General features: G+C 48.5%; 1 protein-coding gene and 1 long non-coding RNA gene across 12 annotated transcripts in view; one reads left to right on the forward strand and one right to left on the reverse strand.

Moving 5' to 3' along the window:
- LOC106027132 (uncharacterized) overlaps positions 1-15,500 on the reverse strand; it is a 64,104-nt gene that overhangs the window by 17,518 nt on the left and 31,086 nt on the right. For 4 of the 11 annotated variants that reach the window (XR_001200709.3, XR_010041225.1, XR_010041227.1 and 1 more), the window contains exons 3-4: positions 13,411-13,598; positions 6,749-10,052 (exon numbers count right to left, since the gene is read on the reverse strand). The exons of 2 other annotated variants lie outside the window; for them this stretch is intronic. The gene's annotated coding sequence lies outside the window, so the exon portion shown is untranslated. Of the gene's footprint in view, positions 1-6,748; positions 10,053-13,410; positions 13,599-15,500 lie in introns of those variants that run through there. 5 more of the 11 variants (XR_010041230.1, XM_063231113.1, XR_010041228.1 and 2 more) reach the window with 3 other exon arrangements.
- On the forward strand, positions 89-3,574 carry LOC134471664 (uncharacterized). The gene is made up of 3 exons (XR_010041231.1): positions 89-457; positions 1,545-1,702; positions 3,142-3,574. It is a non-coding gene; the product is annotated as an uncharacterized LOC134471664 (long non-coding RNA).

A 15,500-nucleotide genomic window follows, 5' to 3' on the forward strand; every position in this document is an offset into this window, starting at 1 on the left:
ACGTTTCATGTATTATCTAATTTAACCCTCATTGCAACCATTTGAGGTGGGTTATTGTTCTATCGTCAGGGGAAACCAAGATTAGCTGATGGTGAGAAACGTTTGGCTCTTCCACACGCCTCGCTGCCTTTGATCTCTCATCCAGAAGCCTAGGAACCAATGGATAATCACCTCCATCACCAGCCTTTGTGGGACACCTAATTAGGCCAGGCAGACTACTGGCCGAACCCGTAGAACAGTCCTATAACACAAGTTCTGTTTCCACCTCCCAAGTTCAGAAATGAGAAAATTGGAGCTGGAGGGACAGGAGCCCTCAGACCAAGGTTACAGGACTGCAGCCCACACAGGCTGACCCCACAACACGAGCCTTTCCCAACATGACACGGAGGTCTCAGGACACGCGGACTTGGTAATCACCTGCGGAGACTGATGCCCAGACACCAGGTGAAGGGACAGGGTGAGTGGCTGAGTGGGGCTGGTTCCTTTCCCTTGACTCACAGACAATCCCCTTGTCTTTACCCCTTGCTGCACATAAGGGCCTGACATCCTCAGCCCTGAGCTGCTTCAGAAGCATGTGTGGCAGGTCGGGTTTTTCAAACTGCTTCTAGCCAAGAAGACAGAGAGGCTGGATTCTCGGCTTGGCTCTGCTACACACTTGCTACCCTTTATGATAATGATAAACTGTTATAACTTAAATCTAAATTATCCCCCAAATTCCTCACTGTTCAGAAGTGGAGTTTTTCAGGTGACCAGATTGTGAGGGTTCTAACTGCATCCGTGTGCTAATTATCGAGAAGTCACAGAAACTTAGGAGGTACAGTGTAGCCGAAGGGCTAGGTCTTGGAGGTACACCCTTGGGGATCACAGCTTGTCCCCCAGCCCCTTCCTCCCTGGTTCTCTCTCTCTCTCTCTCTCTCTCTCTCTCTCTCTCTCTCTGCTTTCTGGCAGCTATGACAGGAGCAGACTTCCTCTTCCCTGTTTTTCCACCATGGTGTTTCTGCCTCACCTAGGACCACGGGGAGTGAAGCCAGCTGACCATGGACTGACCCCTGGGAACCCGTGAGGCACCTTTCTCAGATGCTGGGTCACAGGGTGAAAGTTTGATGAATATAAAAACTAAAGCCAGTACCCATGCTCTGTACTAGGCAGTGTAATTAATCACTTTGTTCCTTTAATTCTTACAATAGCCTACAGCTCAGAGGTTAAGTGCTTTGCTCATTGTCACAGTCATTTAGTGACAGAGCTAGAGTTTGAAATGAGACATTCATTTTCTCTCTCTCTCTCTCTCTCTCTCTCTCTCTCTCTGTCTTTCTCTCTCTCTCTCTCTTTCTCTTTGGTACTGGGGATTGAACCCAAAACCTCACACTTGCCAGGCAGGCGCTTATGCCACTGAGCTAAATCCCCAGCCCTATCTGTCTTTTCTTGATTCTCCTATTTATCGCATCAAAGAGCCCGTTGCCTTCCATGGGAGCAGCTTCAGAGGCTTCTCTGTCCTGTCTGTCTGTGGAATCTTCACAGAACTCTCCCTCTTTTCCAAATTTCAGCACCCAGTGCCACCCCTGTGCCCACCTGCCATATGTGACATCAGCTGAATGTGGAGGACTCGGAGAACCCTTCAGACGATTTGGCCAGAAGACCTCTTTCTGAGGGAAGCAAGCTCAGTCCCTCATGAGCTGGGGCCCCACCCAGGGCAGTTTATCCAGTAAGTGTGTAGCTGTCCATCCCTGCACACTCGGGCTCTACAGACAGGTGGGCATTGCCCCCTGGGGAAGGGAGGGAGGGAAGGGGAGGCACGGGAGAGCTAATCCAGGGAAAGTAGAGGACTGGCCCTCACAGGAAAAGGTGATTCAGGACACGAGCTGCCTAGTTGTTTTCCATGGTTTTCATTACACAGTTTGAACTTCCATGGAGTAAATGTTTCTCAGACTTATTTTGGGGAATCTAATTCTGGAATGACAAGGGGCTTTCACTTCAAGGGAGGGAAGGAAACGCCTGCCACGCCCACTTAGCACAATTTGCCAGGGAATTCTGTGTCCCATAACTGCATATTACTTTTTCTGGTAGGGCTTGTTACCAGTCATGGAGGGGTGTGGTGGCAATGAATACTGGAGTGGCCACTCTGAGACAAGGCATGGGGACGTTAGGTGATTAGTTTGAAGAGATACGGCAAACCCTTGAAGCCAACTCAAGTGGTCTGAGGCTGAGCTAAGACTGCTTCCTGCCTCTAGAAGATTTCACAAGGCCAGGAAGCTAGCAGTTCTGGGGTCAAGTGAAGAGGAGGCAGCTCCGGACACACCCAGAACAGCTTCTGGTCAGGCATTCCTGGCCACGTGTGGTGCCACAGTGCACCCACGCCTCTTCCATGATGAAAGCTGATAGGCAAGGCTGAGTGCCCACTGGGGCCGCCTGCGTGGTTTAGGGGCACTGAGCGGTCTCCCTGCTAAAAATATCTCCTCCCCTTCCTGTTGTGGAGGCTGAAGTAATCACATGGAAGTTTCCTCCCTTGATCTGAAGCATTACTGTCCTCGTAGATCTGGTTTAAAAATTAAATACAGTTACGTGTAGAACAGAGTTACTGACATCTTCTAATTGGCCTTCATTTATAACCACAGAAGGATTTGAAAGCTTTCGCATTTATTTCTCAGATTAGACAGCTGAGGGAAATTTTCCTCGTTCTGGAAAATCCAGGGGTGGCAAGAGAAGCAGAGTTCTCCCTTGGACACCTCGAACACCCTTTTTGCAGTCAGATTTTACACATTTTAATACCTTTTGCTGGTAGCGTTAGTGGCTGTTTCAGAGGGTCCCTAAGTGTGGTGCTGTGACGCTGCCCAGCACCCTAAGTGCGTGTACCTCACAGAGGGGTCAGCGCACTGGGTCAGAGGCACTCAAGCAGGAGTCTGTTGCTGTTGGCCATGTGTCCAGTGTCAATCAATGGGTTCTATTCAATAGGGCATCTTTGCACAGAAGCACATGTAAAACAAGATTAGGCATCGATTGGTCCACCATGCCAGAAGCTCATAGGAACCCAGCCCTGTTTTCCCAGGTGCTATGGTCCAGTATTTGTTAATTCAGTGCTTGCAGTGACTTTATAGAACTTGTACCAATAATGAGGATAATCTGTATTTTTAATCCTTTTTTTAGGGATGCATAACAAAGGCAACCAACAGGGTGGCTTGAAGCAACAGACCTTTATTCTCTTACTGGAGGCTGGAAGTCTACAATCTCCAGGAACAAGGCTCTGCCCTGGGTCCTTGAGGGATCCTGCCATGCTGCTTCCCCATCCCTGATGACTCTTGGGCAACCTCAGTCCTCCGTGCTCTGCCTTGGTCATGGCTCAGCCTCTTCCTGGGCGTCCCTGGCTCCGTGTCCCTTCTCTTCTTGGATGCGTGAGTTCTATTAGACATTGGGCCCAACCTTCTTCATAATACACGGCCTCAGCTTCATGAAGTCTATCTCAGAGACCCTGTCTCCAAACACCATCACATGCTGAGTCCCCAGGACATGAACGAGGGAGCACTGTGGGACCCAGGAAAATATGAGGGCCAATAAAAAAAGATGGTGTGTTTAAATAAAAGTGTGTTACAGTAAAAGACACATTGCCATCAATCCTCCTCAGAAGATGGCCCCTTGCTTCAAACATGCTTGCCACTCTGAAGCAGTTCTAGGAGTCCCCTTTCATGTCTTCATGAGGAATGATAGAAAAAATGTGGGGAAGGCTCTGATGGTGACATCTGAGGTGAAGGCAGGCTCATGGAAACATTCGAGTGGTCCTTACCCTCCTTACTCACCCAATTGGGAACTATGAGACTTCTGGCTCTTCCCCAGAGTCAATAAACGATTTAAATCAATTTAGGGCACCGAGGCGGACACAACAGCACACCTAAAGACACTCAAGAAAGAGCACTTCCAGAGCAGGACCAATGGAGAGAATACACATGTCGGGGAGAGATTATTTTAAGGGGGATTAATGGTGAAGGGTCTTTATTGTAGTACACTTAAACATCTTTGAATATCCATCAGTTTCATCGTACTTAGTATATATGCACAGAGACCACTAATTTTAGTTTACCAAATTGGTATCTCTCTCTCTGCAACTTGGTAGAAAGGTCCGTGAGGTAGTAAAATAGCTTACTTATTTATCCTTTTTCTCCCAGTATTAAATCCAGCCTAATAAATGATAGGAGCTTCACAAATATTGGTTGAGATAGAATGAGTGAATGAATTGCAAAGCTTCGAGTCAGAGATCATCATAGCAGCAAGGATCAAATTCACCTGGAGTCCTGGGCTCCTGTGCAGGCCTCATCTCTTGGGTGGGTCAAGCAAAGAGACCAAGTGGATGGGCTCGTGCTCTCCATGCCCTCTCTACCCCACCACATCTGGCACTCTGCTGGTATTGGTTTGTGCATTCTGCTTCTCTGCAATATCTTTCTCTAAAAGCACCTTCACACGCATAGAAGGTGTGGAAGCCACTGAGCCTACCCCCATTTCGTGAATGAGGAAAGAGGTCCAGTGACACTCAGGGTCTGCCGCTGGCCACCAGCCTGTCAGGGTAGACCCAGGCTAAGTCTCATGTCTTCGGCACCCTATTCCAACAGCTTTGTATTTGCTCTCCTGCCAAGACATACAATGGGAGTACTTTGGAATTTGCCCTCCTCGAGACCCTGTTTTTCTATCAGGAGCAACTTCTGAGAGAAGCAATCAGAGCCTGTAGCATGCACCCCTTCCCGTAGCCCCAGAAGGCCCCTGTGCCAAGTTTTGCGGACATTCCAAGGCCCATTTTAGGCAAGACTATCTGACCACAGGTCACAATCCTCGCCTTCATCTTTGAGCTGGAGTATTTTGGCCTTTCTGCTTTTAAATGCACCCCTTGCTTTCTTGGAAGCTGAAGCCAAGCCAGGCAGGCCCAAAGGCCTCTGGCAGAAGCGTGGGGTGGGTGGTCAGAGGAAGAGGTCTGATTTGCAGACCTGGCCTGAGCAGAAAACCCTGCTGATTATCTCCCAGGCCAGCTGCAGAAACAAACGGCTCAGCTTGGCAGCAGATTATAAATAGCCCACAATCCGCTCCCAGGCACTTGAAAATAAGGAATTTTTTCTGTTAGAAGAACAGGGCTTCACAGCTATGCTGAGCCCCTTCCCCACCCCCATCCCCAAAGAGCTATGATTTATGTCATAGCACCATTATTGGGATCAAGGGTCACACAGCTCCAATAAACGATGATTAATTCATTGCCAAGTTCAAAAAATAAAAAAGGAGGCATTCCTCTGGAAGTTGTCACTTTCACTTGGGCACAGACACAGTGACCCATGAGCTCGCGGTGCAGTTTCTCTGCAGGCTCACCACCCCGGGTTTCATCTGGCAGAACGGGGGCTGGGCGAGGGCAGGAGGGACTGCAGCTGGAGCACAGCTCCTCTGAACTTGACTGTTTGCTGAGATGCTCTGGAGCACAGCGCCCAGAGATGCTGCTGCACTCTGTCATTTACACTTGAGTTTTCTTTAGAGGGAAATTCCCCTCTCTTTTCTCAGTACCTTGGATTATAGCAAGGGCCCTCACACTGAGCTACATGTCCAGCCCTTTTTAAATTTCCTTTTTTAAACTTTGAGACAGAGTTTTCCTAAGTTGCCCAGGCTGAGTTCAAACTTGTGATCCTCCTGCTTCAGGCTCCCAAAGGGCTGGGATTATGGACTTACATCAATCTCCATTCTAAGGAAGCCGGGAATCGGGTCTCCTTGCAAACATACTAGATAACCTTGGACCATTAGCTCTCTCTGGGACCTTGAGATTGAAAGGCAGGTCCTAAGGTACAAAGCACTTTTCACATCCTGCTCTCATCTGACCTTTACAACAAGTGTTTGTTTTGTTTTTCTAGAATCGACCATAATGCTGGCTAGTTACAGACAAACTTAGAGATTCAGAAAAGCATAAAGCAGAAAAATATCCCACCCAAATCTCACCACCTGAAGACAGTGATATTGTCATGAACATCCTTCCAGACTTCCCTTATTGGATATGTAAATGGGTATCACTTTACCTAAGTGAGATTATGTTATTGAATTATTGGGGCTCTTGACAGAAATACAGAGAGCATTTGACTGGGTACATGAAGGAAAGTTCTGCAAAGGGATTACTTACACATGTGTGGGCAGAGGTCAGGAAAGAGCAACACACCCTGGCTACAAGAGGGGAGCGCTGTTTTCACCTCCAGGCCTGAAGGGCAAGGGAGGGTGCACTCACTGCAAACCAGATCCTGTGCCTCCCAGGAGACAGACGCAGCCAGCCCCAGCTGTGAGGGAACCAAGGGAATAAATAGCCTCCGCTTACTCTCCTCTCATCCCACACTGCAGCTGTGGTGCCTCCCGATCAGAGGGCTGACACCCAGCAACGGCAGAAAATACCCACTACATCTGCTACCATGCTGCTTCAACACTCAGTGGTAAATCAAGAAGTTTGTAGCTCAATCAGTATAGACTGACACCGTATTTTTCGGTGGACTTCTATGTACAAATTGTAATTTTCTTAACCAATTCTCTATGGATGGATATGCAGTTAGTTTCTAATGTTTTCAGAACATAACCAGTGCTGTAAAAGATACATATAAACTTTTTGTGAACCTATGATATATCCTTTTTTATTTCCTTTTGATGCATTTGGGAAACTAAGTCCAGAATTCATGAGCTTTGCCCCCTCTACAGTGGTAACATGGTTTTTCGGAGTCTTTAGTTTTCTTCAGTGATGAACATCAAGCCCGTCTTAAGAAAACAAGGAATAATACATTTTTAATTTTGAAAGTAAAACAAAAACACTGTTTCCTGTGTGTCATCAGGGTTTTCAAGCAATAGATTTAATATAAGACATATAATTTATTTTATAGGATTATTTTATAATATATACTCAAAGAGTCAAATACAGAAGAGTGCAGGAGATCTGTACACCCTCGAGACCCAAAAGGCTTAGCTGAGGGCCTAGAGCCCAGGAGAATGTCCTGCCCGGGTCCAACTGTAGACCTGGAGCCCAGGGCAATGTCCTCCATGCTAGAGGCCTTCTGAGCCCACGACAATGTCTCATGCAAGTCTGTATCAAGGATCTGCACTGGGGAGGCCCAAAGGCCAGTGGTGGAAGCTAGAAAGTCTGCACCCGCAGGGTGAAGGATCTGTGCCAGCAGGCTGAGGGATCCGCACTGGAGCCAGGAAGCAACGCTCAAAGTAAGGACCAGAGCTCTCCCCGAGAGAACTGCAGCCATCCTCAGCAACAGGGCGGTCCCGAGCTCCTCCGGTGCTGAGATCAGCTGGGCTCATATCAGGAAGCCAGCGTGACAAGCTTCTCCAGGAGAATCCACAGCGCACCGTCTTCCCTGCCAGTTCTGCTTTATGCTGTTGGCAGCCGTCCTCAGGTGGACCTTCCCCGCCCAGCACCACACTGACTCAGTTCAGCTGCGTGTTACAAGTTGCCCATGAGTTTATCCACCACCCTGTGTGAGTCCCATGTCCCACAGGCTCTAAAAGAAAGAGACCTTCGGTTTCCAAAATGGAGTCTCGGTGGCTCCTGGGGACAAGGGTTGCCAAATCAGAGGCAAGACCTGGAGGATGTCAGGATGAGGACCTGGGAGGACAGGAAAGATGCCAGGCTGGACATCAGGAACGGGGAGAGGAAGTGGTGGCAAAGGACACCCTCGCTGCTTTTCGATCATCACCTTGAGAGATGGAATCGTCTCTGGAGGAACCTGGATAAAGGCGGGAGGAAGTGGGCTGGGAAGCTGCAAGGAGGTAGTGGGAGTGGAAGGCCGCCTCTGCTGCTCACTTCCTGTCGATGGATGCCTCTGTCTTCACATCTGAAAAAGTGGATATGATGCCTGCCATCCTGGCATTCTGGGACTAAGGCAGGAAAATCACAGGTTGAAGCCCATCCTGCGCAACTTAGTGACTTACGAGACCTTGTCTCCAAAAATAAAATGTAAAAAGTGAGCCCTGAATGCCGTTTGTGCTGTCTGTATTACAAGAGAGGGACCCACACTCATTAGGTGCTCAGGGAACCCGCACTTCCTCCTTTCTTGCCCCCAAACTGGGAGCCAAGCAGATGAAATCTTTTTAAACACAGAGGCAAGTGGTTCTTTTTTGTCTTTATTAGAAACCGTGAATGTGTGACACCTGGGGTACCTCTGGCTTCTGGGCCAGTGGCTGGGCTGGTGTCCTTCTGTTGGAGCAGGCTTGTCCCCTGAGCCTGGGGACCTGCTCACAGCCATCTTTGCCCTCCCATGTGGAAGCTGAATGTCTCGCATCTTCTGTACCCGCAGGGCCCTGTCTGTCTCTCTCAGACCCTGTCATGTGATGTAGGACCGATGATTAAGAGGTCTGGGGTTGGACGGGTTTGGCTTCCACCAGGCTCTGCTGCTCCCTGACTTGATGTCTCAGTCTCATTACCTGAAAACTGGGGACAAACGAGTCTGTTCCTGAGACTGGTGGTGAGCACTGAGCACAGACACGCACAGCCTGAAGAGCAGCATCCTGCACAGAGGAATTCCTGGTAAGCATGGGAAGTTGGTCCTTGCTGCCCGCCTGGCACAGGGCAGGCACGCTGCAGACGTTTGGCAAAAAGAATGAAGGATGTGTATTTATTACCAAAATAGCAGGATAAAATATGATTCAAAAGCGGCCAGGACCCCACAACACACAAAAGACAAGACATACAGTGTGACATGGTGTGTGGAGAAAAAAACTAATTATGATGAACAGCCTGAGAAGGTGGGGTGCGGTCACTCTCCAGGAGAGATTAGCGTGCAGGAGGAGCAGGAGCTGCCCGGTCCGGCACAGCCTGGCCCTGCGGTGTGCTGGCTTGCATTCACACTTTAAAGATGGGCATACAGAGCCCCTTAATCCTGGGAGGATGGATGGGTTGGTGCTGGCCCAGGGGGAGGAGTTGCAAGATTTTACTATGCTCAAGTTTCTCAGGGCAGCCCCTGCGAAGGGTGGCTCCCTAGCAGGAGAGGTGCTTTCAAGCTGTAGTCGTCCTGTAGGAGCAGAGCCCACCTCCGCTGACCCCAGGCCCTTGCCGAGTGCCCATCTGCTGGGTCTGCCCAGGCCAGAGCGATGAGGTAGAGGCCTGGGGTCTGAGTTGGATGCCAGCCTGGGCACTGACTTGCTTCCCGTCATGTCCCTGCAGGCGCCATCCACCCGCTGCGTGCCCTGGCTTTCCCTCAAGAGCAGCATGGCCGCGGGCCTTGGTTGCTGTGGGGACGGTCTCCCTGGAGGCCTTGCCTTCCTCTCCTGACGCCCAGTCCTTCCCTCCAGCCACAGCTGACGTACTCTTCCCCGAGGGCGGCCTTCCCTGGCCTTCATTGCCTCTCGCACCCATTCATTCAGTAGTGAGCATCTGCAGGGTGCCCCTGCGTGCCCGGCACCACTTAGACCACTTTAGCTGCTTGAATATAGAAGTGAACAAGGCAACAGAAACCCTGCCTTTGTGGAGAAAAGAAAACTAATAAATTTTTAAGATACGAAGGAAATAATGCAAGAGTGGCCTCTCGTGGAAGTGACATCTGATAGAGGGCTGAACATAATGAGAGAGTAGCCATGTGGATATGAGGGGAAGAAACGCTCCAGACAGGGGCTCAGCTGGCACAAGGATGTGGCATTGGAGAGTCCATGAGGCAACCCAAAGTGCGGGAATGAACCTGGACTGGTGTAGGAGGTCAGGCATGGGCTCTGGGAGGCTGTGCCAGCGTGCTCGCGTTTATGGAGTCCAGCAGGGGAGCGGTGCTGTGACTCTGTTTTCAGTTTCATCCTGGATGCACAGTGGAGAATGGGCAGGGGTTGGTAGCACCAGTGGAAACAGGGATCTTAGCAGAAGGTTGCTATGACTGTCACCATCCAGTGAGACGAGACCGTGGCTCAGGGCAGTAGTCAGTAATGGCAGTGGATGAGTGGAGGCCGATTTTGAAGGTACAGTCCGTGGAATTTGCTGTGCAATGGGAAGCAGAATGGAAGAAAATGTGTTTTCCCAAGAATGACTCCTAGACTTCCAGGCAGAGTAAATTGTGATACTTTTTCCTGAAGTAAAGCTAAGGAAGGAGAAAATACTGGGATAAAACTCAGTGTTCAGTTTTGGGCATGTTAAATTTGAGTTATTAAACAAGAAAACACCATGCCATGCTCCGGACATATCTACAGTTATTACATGTTCATCCAAAAACCTTTTTAGTTTCTTTCATTTTTTTATTAGCAGGTGAAGGACATACTGTTTACATGCCTGGTGGGGAGCTGTACATGTACCAAACCCATTCAATTCCCATTTTCATCCCCTTTTCCCCTGCTGCCCCATCCATCTCTTGATCCCTTTCTCTTTGTTGTGCATATTTACTATATGTAATGTTTGCACAAAATGTTTAAGGAGAAAGAAATGTTAACTATGTCGATTTGATCATTACACACTATATAGGTGTATCAAAATGTTACAAATACCCCTAAATTTGTGCAATGGAAAATAATTATTTATTTTTTATTTTAAAAAGGATAAAACAGAATAAAACCAATCAAAACAAACCAATGTAAGAGATACAGGATTTCAAAACATTACAAAATCAATAGTTACCATAATGCTTTTGATGGCTTCAAAATAGCTGAAGATACCTTCAGAAATAGTAAAAATCAAATAGAACAGAATAGAACAGACACAATAAAAACAAAACTTTGAATGCAGTAAAGGACTTCAAAACAAGCCAATAGTGAATCCAAAATTGCTACCATAATATGTCTTGCTATCTTTAAAATAGCTGCTCCTGCAATTGGGTTTGGCATAATCAAACAAAACAAAAGAGAGTAAAACCTAACCCAACAAAACAATGGAAATGATATAGAACTTCAAAACAAGACCATAGGTAATCAACAATGGCTGCAACCCTCAGAAGGAGATCCCCCCTAGATGTCACACTGTGTACCACTATCCTCTGAGCCTATGATCAAACCACCTCCAATGTCAGTGAAACATCACAGCACCACAGCCATCCAAATGCATTTCACCTCCATAACTATCATCACAGCCTATGTTTCTTCAAAGCCAGATGCTTCCCATGGGGAGTAGGGGGCAGTACTTCTTTGCCAGCTGACACCAGAAGGGGCTGGTGTCCAGTCTAATAGTGGCCCAAGCGTGGTGCTGGTTCCCAGACTGGGCTTGCTTGTTGGTGTGGCCTTGGTCTCTGTACGCCCAGTTTGCAAATCACAAAAATAATTATTTGTTTTTTTTAAAAAAGGAAAAGAACATATAACAGTATCTTAAAATACTTTTTAACCCTAAGGATTCTTTTAAAATAATTTTTAAAAATGAAGATGGAGGAGGAGGCTGCTCATCAAAGAATGTGGGTATCCTTTAGAAGCCTCTAGAATGAGAAAAGCAAAAAAAAAAATGGATTCTCCTCTAGGGCCTCCAGAGAGGAACACATTCCTGACTGCATTCTTAACACAGGAAGTCTACTCCCTAACTTCTAAACTGCACAAGTGTAAAGTAATGATTCTGTGTCATTTTAAGCCACCACATCTGTGGCGATCAGTGCCACAGAGACAGGAAAACAGCCCCAGGAGGAAGGGATCAGCTCATCCAATCACAGCCCAAGGCTTTGCAAGTGAGAATGGAAATTCTCCAGTGGTTTGGGCAAGGTGGAGATCACTGGGGGCCATGATATCAGTTCAGGGGTACAGACTGGAGGGTACAGAGTAAAATGTGAGAGGAAGACGTAGATAAAGTCATGGACTGGGCCAACCTTTCAAGACCTGCTAAAAGAGAAGGCTCAGAAGCAAGGCAGAGATGGGCACGACTTACAGCAGTTTTCTGTTCTTGTTTTTGAAAATGGGAGATATTACTGCATGCCTGTGAGCTGATAGGAATGAAAGAGGCAAAAATGTGATGAAACCAGAGAGCGCCTACATTCCAGCTGGAAGTCCCGTGCTCCACTGGCCTGGGGGAGCGTTCTGCAGTCAGGAGCAGAGGTCAAGGTCTTGTAGAAGATCAACGCCCTGTCCAACTTCTATGGAATGCAAGGCTCTCCCCTGAGCAGCATGGAAGCAGGAGCTTCTCCAGGGTCGATTCTGCCACACCTTGACCAACCCTTTCCACACCTGTATTCTAGGGGAGCTGTGAGACTTCAAGTTCACACTTTTCCCCGAGCACTAAGATTCCACCTGTCTCGTTCTTTGTATCTCCTTGCTTGGTCGAGATAACCACACACAGAGGGCATTTGATAAATGTGTCTAAGCATGGTGGCAGCCCCTCTATTGAATGCTCACTGCGTGCCAGGGGCTCTATTGACTACGGGAGTGACCTCACACCATCCTGACAGTGTCTGTCTTTCCCATTTTATAGACAAGCAAGCCGAGGCCCTGGTAGCTTAAACAGCTTGCTCCAAGATCACAGAGCTGGTGAACAGCAGGGCCAGGACTGTGGATCAGGAGGCTGCTCTCTAAGCAGAGTCATCAATGGCACATGACCATGGCAGGGAGATCACGGGCCCTAGGTACAAAAGATGCCTCAGAAGTGATGCCTGAGCTTGGAAAGGAAGGATAGAAAGTCTAGTGGGGGGGGGGAGTGAATTCTAAGAGGAAAGTGCAAACACATCAGGGTGGGAGATGCCGAGGGGCAGCCGAAACGACTGAGGCTTGTTCCATTTCCCTATAGGCAGGTGGACGGAGGCGGAGTCCTGAGTGTTGGGCACAGCTAAGAACTCAGGCTGTGTTTGGTAGGCAATGCAAGTGCCTGGGGAAATGCACAGGGCCCCAGGGCTCCCACCAAAGGTCCAGATGCGGATTTGGCCCCAGTGCTAGAGCAGAGCCAGAGACAGCAGCATCCAGAGCTCAGTGTGGTCCATCTCCCTACAGCAGACGGACAAACGGTTTGAGTCTGCTAGGATTTAATTCAGTTTGGCACAGTGGCTGCCAGGCACCACGCCTGGGAGGGAGCTGGGATGGTGTCAAAGGAAGGAGCAGGGGCCAAGCTCTATGTTCTACAGACAAAGAGAGAGAACAGGGCCAGAGACTGGACAGCATGTGACACCTGGGCTGCAGGCCTACGCATCAGCCGCTGCAGCCGCAGAGACAATGGCTCCCTTCGAGCTGTGTGTGAATTCTCCAGGAAAGGATGACTTCAGGGCTGCTTCTCCTGTCTGCACAGTGCTGGCTGTGGGGGCCCCACTGGGAGGGAAGGCCGCCTCAGCATTTGGGGAGCACTGAGGCCAAGTCACTGCCCTGCCCCTTCCAGCCCTGCAGAGCAGGAAGCCTGGGTGCTCTGCCAGAGGCTCTGGGGGGTCTGGCAGGCAAGGTGGAGGTGTGTCCTGCACTGCAGGAAACCAAAGGATCAAGAAACCCTGAATTTGACAGTTTTAGGGGCATCCATGCCAGCTCCTCCTAATTCTTGCCTTCCCCAGAGCTTACCTTCACATCGTTGGCAAGCACAGGCTTTGGAGCCAAGAAGGCTGGCACTGCCACTTGCAATAAAAAGTCACTTAGCCTGGAGGAGCCTCAGTTTTCCCATCTGCAAACGGAGTCACAGCACCTCTGGCATAAGATTGTCCAGAGAAATGCACCTGACGTGCTCAGCGTTCATGCAGCCTCTGGTGTAGCTGGATGAGAGTGGAAAGAGGGAGGGAGGAGAAAGAGGAAGGAGCTAAGGAAAATCAGAATGCTAAAACTGTGTTTTTCCATGGTAATTTCAAGCTCTGTGGCTCCAGCTCAGTGAACTGCTCTGAGACCCTCAAGTTCATTTTGAAAAGTTAATTCGACCAGTTGCCATATTGTCCTGTTCTTTTCTTTAAAAAAATTTTTTGGGTACTGCATACAAATTACATTTTGAAAAATGTTAATTTTTTTATGTAGTGTTCTACATAAAAGGTAGCTTGAATTTTAAATAAAAAAGTAAAATTATACTTTTAATCTAAAATGCAGATTCAGGACATAAACCTAGTCAAAAATTCTTAAGGACACAATGGACCTTGGGCCATGTTACCTGTGAATGGGCTGTATAGCTTGGTTACCTAAGAATAAGTCAGTCATTTTCATTTGTAACTTGAATCTCTTCAGGTTCACAAGTTCTACAGATTTGCACCCTCAACTCTGCCTTAAATATAACCAGCAAGGTCATCCCTCTATCTCTTTCTCTCTCTCTCTGTTTCTCTCACTTCCTCTCCTTCTCTCTCTCTCGCTTCTTTCTATTTTTCCCTCTCTCTCTCTCTCTTCACTCTATTTCTTTGGGTATTTTAAAAATTTCTACTAATAAATCTCTTCATGCTGCCTACTGATGTGTCCTGAAAATTCTCTCTGAGGTGGCAGCCAGCAGACCTGCAGTGACCTATACTGTGGCTGGGTGAGTCAAGGTTCCCTATATCTGCTATGGGGACTTCCTCCACCCTTGTCCAGTGACAAAAGTAGTAGGCCATCCCGCTTGTGCTTGAATTTCTCCAAGGCCAAGATCATTCCCCAGAGTCCATTTCCAAAAAGAGTACAAATCCACTTCTTATCACGGCTATGGAGGTAAAGAAGAGGGGGGTATATTTCTTAAACTGCTGCCATGTGCTAGTGTTATTATAAATAACTCAGAATTTAAGTCCAAGGCTACTTAGAGGAAACAACCAAGATTTGAACCTGAGTCTGTCCGAGCCTCTCTGCCACACTGAACACAGCTCCCGTGGCCCCCTCGGTGCTTCTATTCTCCAGGGAAGGGATCCCTAGAGCTCAGGGGACTCAGCTTCATACTCCTCCACCCTCCTGGCACCCTCTGCTCTACAGCCAGAAGCTGGCTGGTCTCTACTGACTCCAGATTGTTACTGCTATCCTGACAAATAGCCTCCAGACTCAACATACGTGTTGTCTTCTGACCAGAGCAGAATAGGAAAGAGTTCTTGCTCTATTTATTCTAGGTGCTACTGTTGCACTGATAAAATCCATGGTGGCCTGCAGTTGGACAATTCACATTCTCTTGGTGGCTCGCTCTCTCTCTCTCTCTCTCTCTCTCTCTCTCTCTCTCTCTCCATTCTTTTGCTCTGAGCAGTCACAACAGTCTTTGCAGATCATCACTGAAGACAGTAGAATTCTTCTCAACTAGTTTCAGCAAGTCAAGCCTCATCACACATGGGTGGCTCACAAGCCCCCCCACCCCCCGCGGGGCTGAAGAGCCAGAACAATTCCCCAGCCACCCCGACCAGGGACACCACCACCACTGTCAGATGGCCCCACATTGCCAATGCCACACTGCCAGTGAGTGAAGCCTAATCTCTACAACCGCAAGCCCTGCTCCGCTGAAATCTGGGTCTCCCAGACTCACCGCCTTCCTAGCTAGTCTCCTTTCTCTAAGCTTCCCTGGGCCAGTCTGGAGGTCGGATGAGCAAAGACTCGGTGACTAGCCTCCAAGACGGCCCCACTGAGCCTCACCTCCTCGGATCCATGTGGTTATGCAGGCCACTCTCACACTAGGTCAGGCTGATTCGTATAGCCAATAGGATGTTGCCAAAATGAAATAGGATTTCTAA

The sequence above is a fragment of the Cavia porcellus genome, unplaced genomic scaffold, assembly GCF_034190915.1.
Source record: "Cavia porcellus strain 051 isolate PalLab524CR breed Dunkin Hartley unplaced genomic scaffold, mCavPor4.1 scaffold_19, whole genome shotgun sequence".
Taxonomy (NCBI): Eukaryota; Metazoa; Chordata; class Mammalia; order Rodentia; family Caviidae; genus Cavia; species Cavia porcellus.